This window comes from Podarcis muralis, chromosome 2, assembly GCF_964188315.1.
Source record: "Podarcis muralis chromosome 2, rPodMur119.hap1.1, whole genome shotgun sequence".
Lineage (NCBI taxonomy): Eukaryota > Metazoa > Chordata > Lepidosauria > Squamata > Lacertidae > Podarcis > Podarcis muralis.
The window spans coordinates 7,681,848-7,701,482 of record NC_135656.1 but is presented as its reverse complement, the minus strand read 5'-3'; the positions used below and the strand labels follow the sequence as shown (position 1 = coordinate 7,701,482).

General features: G+C 45.7%; 1 protein-coding gene across 2 annotated transcripts in view; it reads right to left on the bottom strand.

The window, feature by feature from the left end:
* POU6F1 (POU class 6 homeobox 1) overlaps window positions 1-13,233 on the bottom strand; it is a 39,679-nt gene extending 26,446 nt beyond the window's left edge. Inside the window, exon 1 of one of the 2 annotated variants that reach the window (XM_028721486.2) lies at window positions 12,826-13,233. The gene's annotated coding sequence lies outside the window, so the exon portion shown is untranslated. Of the gene's footprint in view, window positions 1-11,623; window positions 11,933-12,825 lie in introns of those variants that run through there. The other variant, XM_028721487.2, reaches the window with a different exon arrangement.
* Window positions 13,234-19,635: the final 6,402 nt, after the last annotated feature.

Genomic DNA, 19,635 nt, shown 5'->3' with positions numbered 1-19,635 from the left:
GAAGTCTTGAACTCATTGGTATCAGGTGGGGTTCAACACATGTGCCACTACGCTGCTCTGGCCAACACAAGATCACTAGCCAGGAATGAGTGGAATGTCATGAAATTCTACTCAATATTGATCCAGAGCAAATTCCAACATATAGCTAGCAGAGTAAAAACTTAAACACGTTGCAGGATTCCCAAAAAATAGACCAGAGGCCTCTTTCATTCAGCAGAGCTTTTCTGCTACTGAAGGCAAATGAGCATAAAGGTCACAAATCCAATACATTCAGGATTGGCACTGTCCATAAGAAATCCAGTTGCAGCAAGTTTAAACTTACAATAACTTGTAATAAGTCTAAACCATAACACTAAGCATACTAGGTACAAAACATCACACCAGAAGGAAAAGAGACAGAGAAAGTGAAACCCGGGCTACTTCTGGCCTTACTTTTATAGTCAGCATGACCTTGACTGAAGAGATAAGAGAACCAGTTTAAGTCAGCTGTACCCAGCTTCTCTGAAGGTATAACCCAAACATCATGAACCTTCTGCTTGTTTCTTTCACACAGAGCATCCAGAACCCTCTTGAACTAATTACACACCAAACCAATACTTTCTGTACCAAGAAATGCAAACCGACATGGAAGCGCTTTGAAGAGTATCTTAGAGGGTATAATACTCCATTTAACCTACAAGTAGGAATGAACATATGAGCAGCAGATAACATTAAATAAAGGAAGATTTGAGGGTTGGAATAATAGAATATGAGGCTAGCGAAAGATTACCTAGAACGCCATGGAGAGATGAACTGGGAGGTCTGAGGATAAGAGATAATGATGAATATTGTATGAAGTATATATAAGTTGTAAAAATTCATAAATAAAATTATAAAAAAAGATCACTAGCCAGGAATAAGTCAAGCTGGTTCATGTGATAAGGAACCATCAACAGATTTTATATGTGTACAGTATATAGTTTTAATTCTATCGATGTTTAATTGTATTCCAACGATTGATTTTTCTATGATTTTAGTGGTTCTTGTAACGTACCTTGAGTCCCATCAGGGAAAAGGTGGGGTATAAATAAATATATAATGATAAAATAATAACAATAATAATAATAATAATAATAATAATAATAATAAAAATACAAGTTCCCTGAGCATGCTCACTTTGTTTTAAGCAACAAGGAGACTCATCTTGTCTCTTTCTTTTTCCCGAATTCTTGCCCTTTCTAGCCTTTTCTTACATGGCAGGTGACTTTGATTTACGGCTGCCATGGGCTGGGCATTGCAGTCTCAAAATTAGAGGTCTCCGGGTTCTGACTTGAAGAAACATGGAGCCAGCTGGATAAAAGAATACTTATGTGGATGTTTCTGGAAAATTATTTGAACTATAGCTGGACACTTTAGTCAATTAGGTTGGTTTCAGCTGATTAACTATTGAGTTAACCTTTCAATCAGAGAGACTGAGACAAAAAAAGAGAGCACTTGTCAGTTTCTGGAACTCTCCATCTACAAGTGCCCCAAATTCCAAATTATCAAACATTGTCAGCTACTTGTGAGTAGGCTTAGAGGGAGGTAAAGGATGAAGAAGTATACTATACACCCTCGCAAAATAACATGACTGGAGTCCAGAACACAGCTTGCGGGGGGACGGGGGGACGGAGCTCAAGGCAGAACTATGTTATGGCTGGCTGTAAAAACCATCAGAACAGACTGGAAACCTGGCGAGTTCTCCGACTGCAGTCTTTCGATCCTATCTGTCTACTGGCCCCAATATTTTCCATTTCTAATCTCATTCAAGATGACTCATCCTCATTCCTAGAAAGTCTGCGCCAGGATGGGCCAGCTAACAAAGGCCTTTGCTGGCTGATTTTCTTAAAACACATTGACAAAACATAAGGGCAGATACCACGGCATTTGTTAAAAGCTGTTGGGAGTGGAGTGGGGAAGGAATTGCAGCCCAAAGCTATAAAGTAATCTGTCATCAGATCTGGCTGTTTGGCTGACTATCCAGCTGTTCCTAAAACAAAGCAGAGTGGCTAATAATAGCCTTGCTCTGAACCCCGACATATATAGAAGGAAGGAAAGCTGCAGGCAGAAGGGTGCTTGACTTGTAGCTGAGCATTAGCTACGGGAGCAATAGTCCATATTTGCAAATAAATAAATAAATGCAAGCTTTGCCAGGAAAAGGTAGTAGCTGATATATTCCTACTTGCAGAGCTATATGATGGCGCTGGAAGATAGCTTGCTCATTCCTTCCTGGCCTTGAGTTGTAATTAAAAATAAATAAATCCCACATCTATTCAATGGCATTGTTTTCCATTATAGGCATGACTTTTCCATCTCTTTATCACGTGAAGGGGAGAAGGAACCCAAATAACTCAGCGAGTTACGGCTGCTGAGGAAACAAGTTCAGGTCTGAGCTGAACTTTGAATGAGATGAGGACACCTAGAGAGACAACCCTGGAGAAGAATGCTTGGGACTCAGGAACCCTCCCCATTTTAAGGAGCTTGGAACCTGGGCCTAAATATGTTTGATTTTGTAGCTGCACATTCTTTCATTAGAGCTTTAAAAGATTGCACACACCCTCCCTTCATTTAAATACATTTTGCAGAATTTATTTTTTTCTGGTGGTGGTGGTGGTACAACCGTCAAATGAAAACAGAGCTGCTATTGACTAATCATCAGTTCCCAGATCACCAGGGAGCCCCAGTTGCATTCAGCATGTGTGTGTTTTTTGGGGTGGAGGGTGGGGAGAAGGAGGACAATATGTTTCTTAGCATTGGCCAGGTGGCAGTCTGGTGGGTCTACCATCTGCCCATGCTATGGCCTGAGTGCCATTCCAGGAGCCAATTAACTGAGCTGGTTGGTCATGGGGGAGGGAGAACTTTTCCCCTCCAGTTGACTCATCACCATCAATAGAGGTTGTAGCCCAGGTTTCAGCACAGCCATTCCCTTCATGTCTCCCACCTGCCCTTATTTCACAGCATTTATCACCTTCTCCCAAATTGAAATTAGCAGCTTGCAACTGGGGCTGGGAAGGAATCTTACCTACAACTCACAACTGGCTTTAGTATCATGTTGGCCTTCCTCATAACAACGGGTCATTGTAGCTAATGTTACTTCTACTCAGAGAAAACCTATTGAAGTTAATGGACCCAACTGGACCCAACTTAAGAGAGCTTAGTTGGATACAACCCAGCGGTCTTTTGGAAGGGGGCTCAATTATGTCTTACAATGCCATCACTCCATTCTGGATGGTACTGGGGACAATGAGCAGGATCCATAGCCAGGGTGGGTGAGGAGGGGGACTCCTCACTCTACAGTGTGGACCCCTAAAATGCCCATGGAATGTCACCTCACAGCTGCCCATGATGCCAACCCACACCATACGGGGCCTTTCTCCCCCAAATGTTATCCATCATGTGGGCTGCATGGATTCATCGATCAGCAGCTAGGCTTTCGGATGCCTGAACCCTTCCCTTCCCAGCAATTCATAAGATTGTGGTCATTTAACTACATTTCTATCTTGCCCTTCCTCCCAGAGTAGCCCATATTTTAGTACGGTTCTTCCTCCCCTGCTATACACAATAAGCACAATTAACAAGGCCATGAGAAAATTAACAAAGTCAACTTGACCATCCTATCTGAACGTGGATCTCCCAAGATCCTGTCCCAGCACTGTCTTCTGACTCTCTGTGGGTTCCAAGCTTATAGCAGAAACATATCAAGTTCACTCAAGTTTTTCATCCTATAAAGATGAGGACTATAGACATTTTAAAAAAACAATCCATGCTGAAGCTCTTAGCATTCCGGATTCCACACTGGAAACCAAACTCTACGGGTGTGTGGTGCCCCTTCATGTAAGCTAACAAACAAGTCAGTTAACTCTAGTGTCCCAAACTAGGAAATTATATTTAATGAAGCCACAGTTTGAAGTTGGCTTAATATCGTCTTGTTCCAAAGCCATTAAACAGTTTCTTGGTTTAGACAAAACAGGAAGATACAGTTAACCGAAGACTTCCTGTCTTCATTTGCAAACACAGCCCCTTTCTGCTAGTGAGCAGCCACAAGGCTCATTTATATCTTGGCTTATTAAGCTGAGTTTTAATTGTCCAAGGGTGGCCAATATTTCTCAAGAAATTACCCATCGGGTGTTTGTGTTATTTTTTTTTTTTAAATCTTGCTACATCCATTAATTAGCTAACCAATGAAGATATGTTTGTGTTACTACCAACACTGTGATTCTTTTCTGTACTATGTTGCTTTATTCATTTCCTTCTGAAATTCTCCTGGACATTCCTGTCTTGCTTATATAGGTTTGCAGATTCAGAACTATACATCATGCATTTGGTAAACCTGCCTGGGGCACATGAAAGCTCATGCCATGACAATTTTTAAGGTGACACAAGACTTTTTTGGTTTTGCTTACCATCATTTCAAGTTAGTACCAATGCATTAAAACATCAAACAGCTGTGCAACCTTTTGGGAGGCAGAGACCTGAGAGGGCATCAGAGGAGGGAGGGAAGGAAAGAGGGACAGAGGCCAGTGTTGCCTGCAGCCTCCATGATCATCATTCAAGGCAGCCCAGGGTGCCACAGCACACTGGTTGAAAACCACTCCATTAATGAAAAATGACAGAGGGAGAGCCATATTTGCTTCTTGAAGCAAAAACAACCAGAGTGTCTTGAGGCAGCTTAAAGACTAACAAATTTATTATGGTGTGGGTTTTCGTGGATTTAAGCTCACTGCATCAGATGCGTGAACTGAAATCTTTGCTGGCAGGTCCAAAAAGGAGACAATTATAAGGTGGGGATTTAATGGCAATGAAATGCAAAGGTGTCAGTTAAGTGCTTCATAATATATTCTAAAGAGGCATGACTTTCGCTTAGTGCATTAGCAGATTGGTAAGAATTGCTGAAATTGTATTAACACCTATAGAGAGGTAGAGAACCATTCACAAGAAACAGCCATAGACAGCGCAGGTACCCTGGCCTTGGTAAGTTAATGAACATCCTTTGTCTTAATTTAACCCACACGGTATAGCACTGAACTTCCTGCTGAATTGTGATTCAGCTGTTTCTTCTTTTGACATCCCTGTGTTTCAGAATGGCCACCTTTAGGTCAGTAACAGTGTGTTCTGGGAGGCTGAAACATCCTCACTGGTTTATTGGTATTGTCACTTTCTGATGTCAGATTTGTGCCTATCTATTATTTTGCCTAGAATAGAGGCTGATCTCTCAGACCGATTAGTAATATGGGGCAGGAAACTCTCCAGTGCTTTATTTTTCCATGGATTTTTTTGTGTTTCATAAGTTTGTTAGGAAAAATGAATGGATGCCAATGGCAAATATATATTATGCAAGCTTGGCATTTTCAAAGTTTTCACTTTGCTTACGAAATACAAGTAAAACACACATAATTAAGTCACTCAGGTCATCAGCAAATTTCTCTAAGCAAACTGAACATTTCCCCTATTTCACATAGGGTATTTTATGCTGGAAAATTTACACCACTAAACAGAATGCAGTAGGGCATTGTTAATAGATGATAGCATAAATCACATTGGAATAGAAGATGAATGAACCCATGACACTTTGGATCACATCAAGTCTTATAAAAACCATGCCAGAATGGGCATGGGGTGGGTGGGGCAGATTAGGTACCTGGCTCTGTCACAGGATCTTTTTCCTGTGCCCAAAATTTTGTTAGCTGGTTGTTGCTGATGCAGAGGTTTAGGTTGGGTGCTGTCTGGAAGCAACTACAAGCCAGTGACTTCCAAGGCCTGTGACAGGGAAGTGCCATTGTCCAGGACGGGCTCTAGAATCCTGATGATATGTCTGAGTGGTTTCAGCTGAGAAATAAGTGACAGCAAGCGGTGGCCTGTCATTTTCTCTTCTAAGTTTGCACTGTAGATTGTTCCTGGGTACCATTCTGGCATTGTTGATGCATTATTTTACTTCATTGGGTAGGTATTGTAGTCTCAAATGTCTGATGAAATTCTTAAGTAGTCTGTCTGATGACCCTCAACAGATGTGGTTGTATCATAGGGCTTAGCTGTAGACAATGGACTCATGGTATGTCCTGGGTGGAAGCTGGAAGCATGAAAGCACACTTAGCAACCAGCACTTCCTATGAAGCATGGTTCTAATGTGTCCACTGTACAGTAGTACAGTGGTACCTCAGGTTAAGTACTTAATTTGTTCCGGAGGTCCGTTCTTAACCTGAAACTGTTCTTAACCTGAAGCACCACTTTAGCTAATGGGGCCTCCTGCCGCCGCCGCGCTGCCAAAGCACAATTTCTGTTCTCATCCTGAAGCAAAGTTCTTAACCTGAAGCACTATTTCTGGGTTAGCAGAGTCTGTAACCTGAAGCATATGTAACCCGAAGCGTATGTAACCTGAGGTACCACTGTATACAAAAGTGGATCTCTTGCATAGATTGTAGGCTAACGTTGATAGTGGACTGGCAAATTACTGGGCTGCATCCAACTAAGTTCTACTCAAACCCATGGAAATTAATGGACCTAAGTTGGACAATTCTATTATTCTATGTCCATTCATTTCAATAGGTCTACTCTGAGGATAATGAACACTGGAACAACCCACTGAAGTGGCAAGTACGTATTGTCCTCGAGTCCGTATGACAAAGATGCCATCAGCGTATTTCACGTAGAAGAGAGGCTTTTGGGAATAGTAGTTGAGAAAACATTGTTTTAAGTGAGCCATCAAGATGCTAGCACACTGTGGAGCCAAGCAGGTACTCATGCCAGCACCATCAATCTGAATACACATGTTCTCCTCAAAGCGGAAGTGATTATGGGCAAGTACAAAGCAGCCAACTTTGGTAGCCATGTAGTTCCATCTTTGTGGAGGAGGATTCTGGTGTAAAGGGTGGTCTCAACGCAAATGCCAACTAGGGTGGAGATTGTCAAAAGATCGCCATTTTCTCAGAAAGTCGGTGGAGTTGATGTGCCTATTTGGGCCATATGAACTTCAGAATTGGACTATGAATTAATGGTGCTCAGCATATAATGAATCCAAACTGGAACACATTATATGGAAATAGGTTCCAATGAACTGGGAATTACAGCTGTCCTATGCGGTTCTTAACCGCCCTGAAACTGGTGGCAGAGGAAGAATACAAACCGGCTTAAAATAATTCTGTAACATAGGGGTTGGGAATCAGATGTTGTTGGAATACAACTCCCATGATCCCTGGTTGAAATCAAACAACACCCGGAGAGCCACAAGTCGCTCCTCCCTGTTGTGATTCTTGCGTAGTATTGTTTAATAAAAAAGCAGAATTCCATTATTTCTGTTGTAAAATAATGTAAAAGGGGGGAGCAAAGTGTAGTCATTTACCCGGCTTCTGTCTTTCAGCAAGGCAGAAAGCACTGGCATAAAATCTCAAGTGTCTTTACAGATTTATTTCTCACTTTCTCAGCAGATGCCTACTGCACACGAGTGGTTAAAAGAGTGGAATGGGACACATTTGCAATGGTAATTTTATGAAAACGCACCTGTTTCGTTCTGATTATTTCAGGCGCAACAATGTTAGTTCACTTTTGCAGCAAAACGTGAAAAAGTAGTGTTGAGATAAAAGCTATTTCTTGATCTCTGGAGGCAAGGGGAAACAGAGGGGGGGTGGGGGGAGAGTGATAAGGCTCCCAGCACAGAAGGGAAGACAACATGTTAATATATCATAAAATTAAATGAGGGTAATATATTCACTTTCCAGGCTACAGGAGGGAGAAGGTGGAGCTTAGTGTGCCATCAATGATTAAAAGGTTTTGAATGTCAGTATGCAAATGTGCTGCAACTTTCATTTCCTCCCATGTAAATGATCGAAATGTTTCTGAAGTGAAATCTTGTTCCATTTAATGGTGTTCTGAATATGCATTTTTCCAAAGGCATACAAACACAAGGCTCACAGGACCCCTTCTCCTTTACAAAGGCATATAGATCAGAGAATAACTACGCTAGGTCTTAAGTTTTCTGTACAACTAGCTTTTAAAAGTTAACCCTGCTGACACAGGAGTTGATTTTAGATAGCAATCTTGCCCCACGGGAGTGAGCAGAATATAAAAGGGGTGCGTAGCCGCTGATCCCGTCCAACAGAGAATAAACATCCCATTGTGAAGAAGGCCTAATCTCAGCACCAAAGACAGTTACAGTGCCAGAGCCCAAGGCAGAAGGGCCATTTCCCACCATTCAAAGCTGAACTCTTCCCTCCCAACTCCTCCCGTTGCCTCACTAATAACATATTTTAAAGGATGCAAGAGTTTATTTTTGAGCTTCTGCTGCTACTAGTGGAAAGGGAGACAGCTGGATCAGTTAGTTCAAAAATGAATCCAGACGTCTTTACGTATTATCCACAGAACCTCCCCAAACTGGAAGTGGATGTTTATTTATTTCATTTGAATCCTGCCTTTTCTCCAAAGAGCTCAAGGCAATTACCATACTAGCGCCCCCCCCCCCCCATTTTATCCGTACATCAATCCTGTGAAGTAGGCTAATGACTGGCCCAAGGTCACCAGTGAGTTTCATTGTTCTGGGGATCTGAACTGAGGTCTCCTCTGCCATCAGCATCACAACACCAAGTGCCCTGGGCAGGGATGGCCACAATCATCTTCCATCACCCTGTGATGTGTTTGCATGGCACAAACACTTCCATTAAAAGAGTTATATTCAGACAAGCAACAGTATTGTAATGGAATGTAGTCTGAATAGCTGCCTGAAGAGCTGGGCATGCAGTAAAGTACACACCTCACAAAACTTAGTCCTTCACTACACCATCACAAAGGTGCCAAATGAGGCTTTAAAAGGTAAAGGTAAAGGATCCCTGACAGTTAAGTCCAGTTGCAAACGATTCTGGGGTTGCGGTGCTCATCTCGCTTTACTGGCCGAGGGAGCTGACGTTTGTCCGCAGCCAGTTTTTCCGGGTCATGTGGCCAGCATGACTAAGCCACTTCTGGCAAAATCAGAGCAGCGCCCGGAAACACCGTTTACCTTTCCCGCCAGAGTGGAACCTATTTATCTACTTGCACTTTGATGTGTTTTCGAACTGCTAGGTTGACAGGAGCTGGGACAGAGCAACGGGAGCTCACCCCGTCTTGGGGATTTGAACCACTGACCTTCTGATCGGCAAGCCCTAGGCTCAGTGGTTTAGACCACAGCGCCACCTGCACAGCAAATGGAGCAAATGGGACATAGATACACACACACACACACACACACACACAAACACACACACAGCCACACCTATGGTTGTACACATAGGCTTGAGGGAAGCTGCAGCACTGCCTTCCCATCAAAAGCAGAAGTTTTTGCTCACCTCTCAGTATTTGTTACATGCACATACCAAACTGTGGGCAGTTTAGAGGTTCTGCTTTACACTGATCCATTTAGCTCAGTAAAGTCTGTAGATAATTGGAATGATGACACTTGGCTTCAAATCACCACTCAGCCATGAAACACACTGAGTCAGTTGAAGTTCCCAAATGTTTAACCTAAACTTTTAGGTTTAGGCAAGAGGAACATGTGTGCCTCCCTGAGTTCCTTGGAACTGCGGGATGAAAATGTTATTTAGGAATACACTGGGCAATGATTATCCAAGTCTCACACAGCAGACCCTTGCGGCTGCATTGCCTAACATCCTTTTAAAGCTTTCCCCATCTATACAGTGTCTTGAGCTAAACCCCAGCAGTGTCAGGGGCTAAACTTCAGTCATAATACTTACATGTAAAGCATATGCTCAATCTGGTGAATCACTTCCAAATCCATGTACACGTGACCAAAATAACCACAACCACCAAACACTATGTCAAATACAACTGGTGGCCTGCACACATCTTTGCCTAGATGGAGATTATATTTGAGCCACAGTTGAATCAACCTTTATACAAAAAGACACACAAGCAGCGGTTGCCATAGCCAACTGTTTTATTAGCCTCGAGGCATATTCAGCCCCATTGCGCAGCAAAGATAGGAATTATTTCTTTCTTTTTACAAGGCCCCCTCGCTTCCTATCAGTGTTGAGACCTCAGAGAGTTGGTAGAGCTGTGTCCCATTTCACACTGCAAGGAGGCTGACATGCCTGAAAACACCGTCATAATCCTCACCTCTGGCATCTAGTTTTTGAGCCGGAGATTATTTCTCTTTTTAAGTACAAAGGAACATTAATTCAAGACAGCCCACACTTGTGGTTTGAAATGGTACAGCTCAGAGACAGCTTTGCAACCTCAGTGTGAACTAGTCCTTGGTTTGGCCAGTTCTGCTTGTGAGATTTTGGTTAGCCACTGTGGGAACAGGATGCTGGACTAGATAAGCCTTTGGTCTGACCCATCAGAGCTCTTCTGCTGTTCCTATGTTCAATCTGCAGAAAAATTTGTAAAAATGGAGAAAGAGGAGGAGAGAGGAAGTACCAAAGGTCAAGCTGTCCTTAATGTCCTCTGACCTTCACTCTCCAGCCCTTATTCCTTGAAATGAGGGGTGTGTGAGAGAGATGTGGTGTTAGTTAGAGATCCATGATCAGATCTTGTTGTACTTAAAAGAGAGAGATACTTAAAAGCAGCCATGGAGGAAGAGGCCAATTTGAAAGGAATCCAGTGTTGGGAGAAGGTTGAGATCTAAGTTTCAACAGGAATCCAGTGTTGGGAGAAGGTTGAGATCTAAGTTTCAACAAGTTACACTGAAGCTACCATTAGCCATTCAACTGGGAGAGGAAGTTGGGGAGAATAGTAGTAGTAGTACACAACCTTTCAGTGGAACATCATGGGGTGGTTCACATCAGAAAAATACAGAATGAGAACACAAAATACATTAAAAAAAAACCCAAACCAATAACTCCCCTTCCACACATTTAAAAAGCCATAGCATGTTAATCAGCCAAAGGCCTGGTTATAGAGAAATGTTTTTGCCTGGTGCCTACAGATATGTAACAAAGGTGCCAGATGAGCCTTCATGGGGAGAGCATCCCACAAATGGGGAGCCACCACAGAAAAGGCCCCTTCTCGTGTTGCCACCCTCTGGACCTCTCATCATAGCTGGCAACCTTCCCCTTTTTTTGTGGGAAATTCCCTTATTCCAGCGCTGTTTCCCACTGCTCTCCTGGATTGTTAGATATCCCGTAGACTGGACAGGTGAGGCTGCTGATCCCTTATTTTCAAATCTGAAAGTTGACAGCTATGCCTCTCATGGAGGAGGCACACGAAGAAGAGCCTCAGGCGATGACCGCGGGTCAGTTTATTTGGCGGTCTGTGAGGTATTCCAATCCTCAGCCATTTGAGTCTTTATAGGTCAAGACCAGCACTTTGAATTGGGACCCAAAATTAAGTGGCAGCCAGGGCAGTTGGCGCGGGATGGGCATTATATGCTCAAACTGTCCTGCCCCATAAGCAACCTGGGCTGCCAAATTCTGCATTTCCAGTGGTCAGGTAAAAAGGGAAAGTATCCACTTCTTTTGAAGCCCAACAAAACAACGGAGAGACCCGCTTGGCCTGTGGTAGCAAGGAAGCCATGCCCGACATTGCATAGAAAAATGCGCTGCCCTTCCCACCTCACCCTATTCTGGCCGCCCTGTTGACAAACTCCGCCACCCGCCAGGTGCGCCTTCCTGCTTCTAAGACCCACCTAGATACCTGCCGCGTCGGAGGGCGACATTTGGCGAAGTCCCGAGGAAGCTCCGAAAGTGCCGCCCGGCTTCACGACGCCCCGGACTCGACGCCAGCCGCTCCCCGAGGCGCCCTCGCATTCCTCGGGCATCGGGGGCCGAGCTCCGGCGGGGCCGAGAGGCGCCGGGGCTCACGCCAAACGCTGCCCGGCTCCCTCTTTCCGCCGCTCGGGGGGCTCTCTGTTCCGTTTCCCGCTGGCGCCCAACTGCCTCCGAAGTCTCCCCGGGGGGCCGGGTTCAGCCCCGCACCTGGAGCCTCTTCCTCGCGGGCCGCCCCACACGCCCCCGGGACCCCCTTTCCCTCCGAGCCCCTTTCCTCGTGCCCAGCCCCAGATTCCGAGGGGGCGCCCTCGGCACCCTCCTCGAGTCCCCCTTCCCCTCCACTCACCGCGCACCCCACACCGCAGGGGGTGTTCCCCCCCCCGGCTCCTTCGCGTGGGGACCCAGCACCCCACTGCCCCCCGAACCCAGGCCCCCTCTTTCCCCGCGGGGGCTCCCCAAGCAGCCTCGCCTTCCTTCGCGCCCGCCTCTCATCCACTTATGATGCTGTCCGTTCCTTAAGTTTGCATACCGCCCTTCGCCCGAGCAGGGCGGTTTGCAGCACGAAAATGCCAAATAGACCCCCTTTGCCCTCTGCCCCCCTCTCTAACCCATTTCTCGGCAACGGCCCCTTCGCTCCTCGCCGCCGGTCTTCTGCCGAGCCGGGCTCCAATCCTCCAGGAGAGCCGCCTCATTATTATTATTATTATTGCTATTATTATTATTACCCCCCCCCCCCGCTTTATCTTCCCTACCAATTCCCCCTGCCACCCTGCCCGTTTCCTAGCCAGCCTTTCGCTTTCCTCGTGTGGTCCGGATCCTCCCCCACCGACACCCCCCAGCAGAAAACCGATCCCTCTACATTCCTTTCGATGGAGGGCCCCCCAAAAGCAGATGGGGGGCTGCGCCCCCAGCCCTGCCTGCGCCCCCCGCCCTCTGCGCGCCCAGGGCTGCCTCGCCGTCCCCGGCGTCTCCCCCGCGCTCCGGCCCCTGTTTTCCTCTCTCTTTATCATAAATATATAAATTATGCTAATTAAGACCATTGCATATTCACCGAACCGGGTCCCCCCCGCCCCCCACCCCCAGCACCGGCCCCGCCGCCGCCGCCCCCCACCCCACTCACCGCTGCGCAGCCGGGAGGGACCCGCTCGCCCCCTGCCCGGGCCGGGGCTCCTCCGAGCCGATCTTTTCCCCTCCTCGTCTTCTTTTCTCTCTCTCTCTCTTCCTTTTTTTCCCGGGGAATAATTAAAAATTCATCTCACAGCAGCGGGAGCGAAAGGCGCTGCTCGCACACGCACAAAAAGAGGAGGGGGGGAGGCAGCGCCCCCCACCCCCAGGGCCCAGCCGGGCTCAAGCCCTCCTGCAAGCGCAGCCCCCGAGGTTTTGCACCGGGCCTGCCCCCCCGCCACAGCCGCCCGAGCCCCTGCCCCGCCTGGGGGGAGAACCAGGGGGCAGATTTCGGCGCTGGGGGTTTTTTAGCTGCTGCGTCATGAACATAATTTATGCAAAGGCCTTTGCCGCATCCTGCACAGCCCGCGGGAGGACGCTAGGGGGAGCAGCGGAGCCCCCTCCCTCCCCGAGGCCCCGCCCCGTTTGCCCCCCCCCCCCCACAAGGTCCGAAGTGCTTTCTCGTTGCAAAAACGAGGAGATGCGTGCACCGGTGGGAGGGGATGAAACCGAGGAATGCCCCAACGACTCCTTTGCCGGGGTCGAAGCATGCTTCTGGAGCATAGCTGTCAATTTACAGATTTGCTTCTGGAGCATAGCATAGATTTGAAAATAAGGGACCAGCAGCCTCGAAAATAAGGGATTAGCCCCCAAAAGGGATTTTGCTTAGCTTATACATAAATCCGCCACTGATGGAGCCATGCTGCTTTTGCTGCGACTGACTGTGTTTTGCAGGGGGTTGGACTAGATGATCCTAAGGCTCTACAACTCCCACCAAAGAAGAGGGGCAGGCAAAACTGATGGCAAAGCTTACAGGCAGAATTAGAAACCAGGAAGAGGACCTCTTTAATAAAGAATGGATAAAGTTTATAATTTATTTGAAAAGCTATTGTCAAGAGTTACATACATTGGTAGGATTGACAGAAAACTTGTAGTAAAAATGTGAACTATGGATGGACAAATGATTTATAAAAATAGAGTTATGAAAGGGATGCAGAGGGGGAAATCACTACATTACGATGCTGCACTGGTTGGAGGGTATGCTAAGCAGCACGTCGGGGCTGCCATCGTCCTGGCATGAAGAGAGAGGGAGGGAGGGAGACAGACTCTCGCCCACGCCGCCCGCAAGCCTGGCATGAGGCAATTGCGGTGCCGCGGTGGCCCTGAAGTGCCGCCCTTCTGCGTCCCTCCAGCTTCCCCTGGCAGCACAGTGGCCACCTGTCTCCTCGCAACGCACCCCTGAGGGGGAAAAGGGAGAGACGGAGCCGCGGCAGCTCGTGCGCATGCTCTCTCTCACGGCGGAGGACCCTGAGCCGCTGCTTCCCTCCCGAGCCGGGTGAGCATGAAACCCAGGAAATTTAAGGGACATCATCAATAAGGGACAGCAGCGGGACACGGCCGCTGGGATAAGGGAGTTTCCCGCCAAATAAGGGACGGTTGACAGCTATGTTCTGGAGAAACGTCTGGGGGGGGGGGTTATTATTTTTTTTAAAAAAAGTTTGAATGCATTCCAGCAGATCGTGGGAGAGAGAGAAGTGCAGCGATTGCCTGGGAATTCTGCACGCCTTGACTTAGGAGTAAGTCCTCCCCATTGCACAAACAGGACTTCCTTCTGAGTCGATATGCATCAGGGGTGCCCACTTGAATAAAATATTGTGGGGGCCCAGGTAAGCCCCGCCCTGCATAATCGATCACATGATGCAGTGCACACCCTAGTTGAATGGGAATGCCTATCAACTTGGGGGTGGCTCAGCCCCCTCAGATGTTTAATTGTGGGGGCTGAAAGCCCCCATGGCCCCTAGGAGTTGGCTCCTATGATATGCATAGAATCGTGTTTCCTCTTGTGAAAAGAGGAAAGTATTTACAGTTTCACTATAGATTTTGATTGTGACACGGAGAGGAGCTGGGCAAAAAAAGGTTGCACTTGTGGCTCCTTCAGCAGAAAGGTCAGTGGAACGATGTGCTTCATACATAAATAAAAAATTAACAAATGTCAGCAAACAAACAGATTAACTTTCTTTTAAAAAAAACAAACCAACCCTACAAATTGCCAGTCTACTCTACTCTTGGGGTGTTTATTCTTGGGATGGCAACTTCTTTGGGGGGCGGGGGCGGAATTATCCAATCTTTCAGTGGTTCCAAAATATTTATCAATACGGTCTACCAATTTTTTTTAAAACAACACATTAGGGATCAGTAGGAAGGGGTCTGAAAATAAATTGCCAATATCACAACGCTGCTATACAAATTTATGGCGTGACCACACTTGGTATACAGTCTACAGTTCTCGTCATCACAACTCAAAAATGATATAATGTGGAGCACACAAAGGCTCAGAAAATGGCAACCAAACGTATCAAGGGGCTGGAGGAAGTTCCCTAAGAGGATAGGTTACAACATTCAGATTTCATAAAAAGGAAAGTAAGCGAGGACAACACAAAGGTGTATAATATTATGCATGGTTTAGAACAGACATAGGCAAACTCGGCCCTCCAGATGTTTTGGGACTACAGGTCCCATTATCCCTGACCACTGGTCCTGTTAGCTGGGGGTGATGGGAGTTGTAGTCCAAAAACATCTGGAGGGCCGAGTTTGCTATGCCTGGTTTAGAGAAAGTGCATAGGGGGGCGTTTCCCCACCTTTTAATAATACTAGTTTGGTGCCATCCAGTGAAGCTGAACATTTGGAAGTTTCAGGACAAAAAAACTAAAATACTTCTTCACACAGCACGTGGTTAAGCTATGGAATTTGCTCTGGAGGATAAAGTTATCAGTAGCTACTGACCATGGTAGCTATTTTCTCCCTCCACTGTTGGAGGCAGGATGCTTCCGAATCCCATTTTTGTGGAAACTGCAAGGAGGAAGAGTGCCCTGGGAATATGGCAAGGAAGGCCCTGCACATCTACAGGAGGGAGTGCTTTTCATTTTTTATTTCATGCTGTGCTTTGTGTTACCTAAGCGAGGGATTCCCAGGATGATAGAAAGCAAGCTTAACCAGTAAGCCATTTCCCATGAGGTCTAAAGGTAAAGGTAAAGGTACCTCTGACCGTTAAGTCCAGTCATGGACGACTCTGGGGTTGTGCGCTCATCTCGCTCTATAGGCAGAGGGAGCTGGCGTTTGTCCACAGACAGCTTCCGGGTAATGTGGCCAGCATGAGTAAGCCGCTTCTGGCGAACCAGAGCAGCGCACGGAAACGCCGTTTACCTTCCCTCCAGAGCGGTACCTATTTATCTACTTGCACTTTGATGTGCTTTCGAACTGCTAGGTTGGCAGGAGCAGGGACCGAGCAACGGGAGCTCACCCCGTCTTGGAGATTCGAACCGCCGACCTTCTGATTGGCAAGCCCTAGGCTCTGTGGTTTAGACCACAGCGCCACCCGCGTCCCATTTCCATGAGGTCTAGCCGAATATAAAAGGAATAGGCTAGTGGTCTGACTAAGCATAATGCCATCTAACTCAGCATCACCTAAATACAGTGGTACCTCAGGTTACATATGCTTCAGGTTACAGACTCCGCTAACCCAGAAATTGTGCTTCAGGTTAAGAACTTTGCTTCAGGATGAGAACAGAAATTGAGCTCCGGAGGCGCAGCGGCAGCAGGAGGCCCCATTTGCTAAAGTGGTGCTTCAGGTTAAGAACAGTTTCAGGTTAAGTACGGACCTCCGGAACGAATTAAGTACTTAACCTGAGGTACCACTGTACTCTGCCCTGACTGGCATCAGCTCTCCATGGTTTTAGAAGGGGTTTCGCCAGCCCTACCTGGAAATGCCAGTCATTGAACCAGCAACCTTTTATATGCAAAAAATGTGCTTCGCCTCAAGCTATCACCCAAGTTCCATGTCATATTTCACAAACGACACCCGCAATGTACATTCGCCTTCCCAGCCTCTATAACTCATAGCACACTTTTGGATGTAATGAATTACCAATTGCCATCGACTTCTCCAACCCAATTAACCTGTGTCACATTTAGAGAAGAAAAGAACACAAAGCGCTTCTCCAGGTATATGAATGGAGAAACTCAGGATGGTCATTCCGTGAAACATTTTAATCCAGGGCCTTCAGAAATGCAGTCAGGCTCCCCACGCATAGCTACTAGTAGTCTTAAGTGTGAAACTGATTGTTATGTACTGAAGTTCTCACCCTGGGTCAGCAGGGGGATACTGCAGATAGTTTTCACTCAGGTCCACCTATGCAAGTAAGGGATCGAAAGTGACATTCTGTGATTGGATAGTTACAGAAAGTTGTTACAGTTACGTTGTACTGGAGCTCTATATAAGCAGGCTGGCTGAACCCTTCAGTTCAGTTCTGTCCTGGCCTGCGAATAAACAAGAGCTGTTTGGAGAATCGCTGTGTCGTCTGATATGTTCACCCACAACTTAACACGGATGAACTTACTCTCCCCACCTAAGCATCTGTTTCAATGCCTGCTTGGTGAATTCTTGTCTGAATCAGGTTCCAAGAAGCAAGTAGTATTACCGTATGGATGCATGCTAGCATACAGTGGTGCCCCGCAAGACGAATGCCTCGCAAGACGAAAAACCCGCTAGACGAAAGGGTTTTCCGTTTTTGAGTTGCTTCGCAAGACGATTTTGCCTATGGGCTTGCTTCGCAAGACGAAAACGTCTTGCGAGTCTTGCAATTTTTTTCGCTCCCCCCCCCTTTTTCTAAGCCGCTAAGCCGCTAATAGCCTTTTAGCAGCTCAGCCGCTAAGCCTTTAATAGCCGCTAAGCCGCTAAACCGCTAACAGCGCTAATCCGCTAAGCCGCTAATAGGGTTGCTTCGCAAGACGAAAAAACCGCTAGACGAAGAGACTCGCGGAACGGATTATTTTCGTCTTGCGAGGCACCACTGTATACTGGAGTCAATGATTCTTCAACATCAGCTTCGTTGGACTGGTCATGTTGTGTGGATGCCTGATGCTGACTTAAAAATGGAAAGCGTAATGCTGGTGGTCAACAAAAGAGGTTTAAAGACTGTCTCAAGGCAACTCTAAAAAAATGTAGTATAAACACTGACAACTGGGAAACACTGGCCTGTAAGCGCTCCAATTGGAGAACAGCCTTTTACCAAAGGTGTCATGGGCTTTGAAGACACTCAAACTCAAGAAGAAAGGGAGAAACATGCTAAGAGGAAGGCACACTTGGCAAATCCACACCGTGATTAACTCCTGCCCAGAAACCAATGTCCCCACTATAGAAGGATGTGTGGATCCAGAATTGGCCTCCACAGTCACTTATGGAGTCATTGTTAAAACCGTGTTTATGGAAGACAATCTTACTCGGCTATGAGTGATCGCCAGAGAAGAAAAAGAATACTGGAGTCAACACTGTCAACGTTTTAATTAACAACTGCATCCATTATGATAAAATGTCTTTGCACTTGTACAGCTGGTTTTCTGAGACATCGTATTGCTGTTCGGCCGAGAACCTAGTTTGCATGTGCTAATGCTATATGATGATTATGAATATTTAAATACTTCCATCTTGTTGGATTTCAGACTCATTTACATACATTGGCATACCATTATTATAATAGATTCAGGAAAACAGAGCACATTAATTTTTAACTCATCTCAGAGACCAGCAGAATTCCTTTTTCAGCCACCACTCAATTTTTCTTCCTTAGCAAATAGCTCAGGGGGTGGGAAAGCGGGGGGAATTATACTAAAATTAATAGCTGAAAGAAATGAAGCTCCCCCCACATGATTGCTATCAGATACTTTCTGTATAAATCCTCTGTGTGCCTCATTATTCCGTTGTTGATTACTCTATATTCCAACTTTTAAATTTCCTCTTTCTTCTTTGTTTTCCACAAATGAAATTAATTTCCCTTCTCTGGGTTAAAGCCACATTTGTTTCATTTTCTGCTGTAAATGTCATTCTTTACAGAAGAGGTTTTTCAAACATAATACTGTACACACACCCATTTTAAAAACATTCTAATGCGATTATCAACGCACACATCATGCAAATGCACACTAACCTCTATGATCATAACTCAATTTGCATTAAGACACATTTTCATTTAAGCACTATTACACAAATATTTTAATAATTTTGTGTAGAAAAGCACACATAAAAAAACATGTTTTTAAAAATTTAAATTCATGGCTAAACTGGAAAAGCAGTATTGCAGGTTTGAAGATATTGTAGACATAGGCTCACCTGCCCAATATGTCGCTTTGCATTCCAAAACCTCTCAGAAAGGACAGTAGGATTGTACAGCTCTCTTGGGTTTTGAAAAGTCAATTTTCTTGCTGTCAATCCCCCCCCCCCCCCCCCCGGTCTCCAATCCATTCAAACTTTCACCTTGAGCAGTATGAATGGTTTCTCACAAGCATCCAGAGCATGAAACTCCCAGCCCTTGTTCATGATAGAAGCAAGGGAACGAAAAGAAAGAAAGAAAAAGATTGCTTTGATCCCATGACAGGGCCTTTTCAGTGATGGCTCCCTCTTTGTGGAATGCATTTGTCTCCCTCACTACTGACTTTCAGGAAAAAATAAAACAAATCATTCCTGTTTACCCAGGAATGGAAGACACTGACCCTGGCAGCCCTGAGATTGCTGGCTGATACTGTAATGTTTTTAGCTGTTTCTACAACGTTTTAGCTGTTTCTTAAGAATCATTTTAAACTGTTTTTATCTGTCATTAAAAAAGAAAAAAAAAGTTTTTACCACTGCTGTTTCTGCTGTCCTGGGCTGCTTTGGGAGGAAGGTTGGGCTGTTAATGGAAATAAAAAGAATATAGTAATAATAATAAGTAAT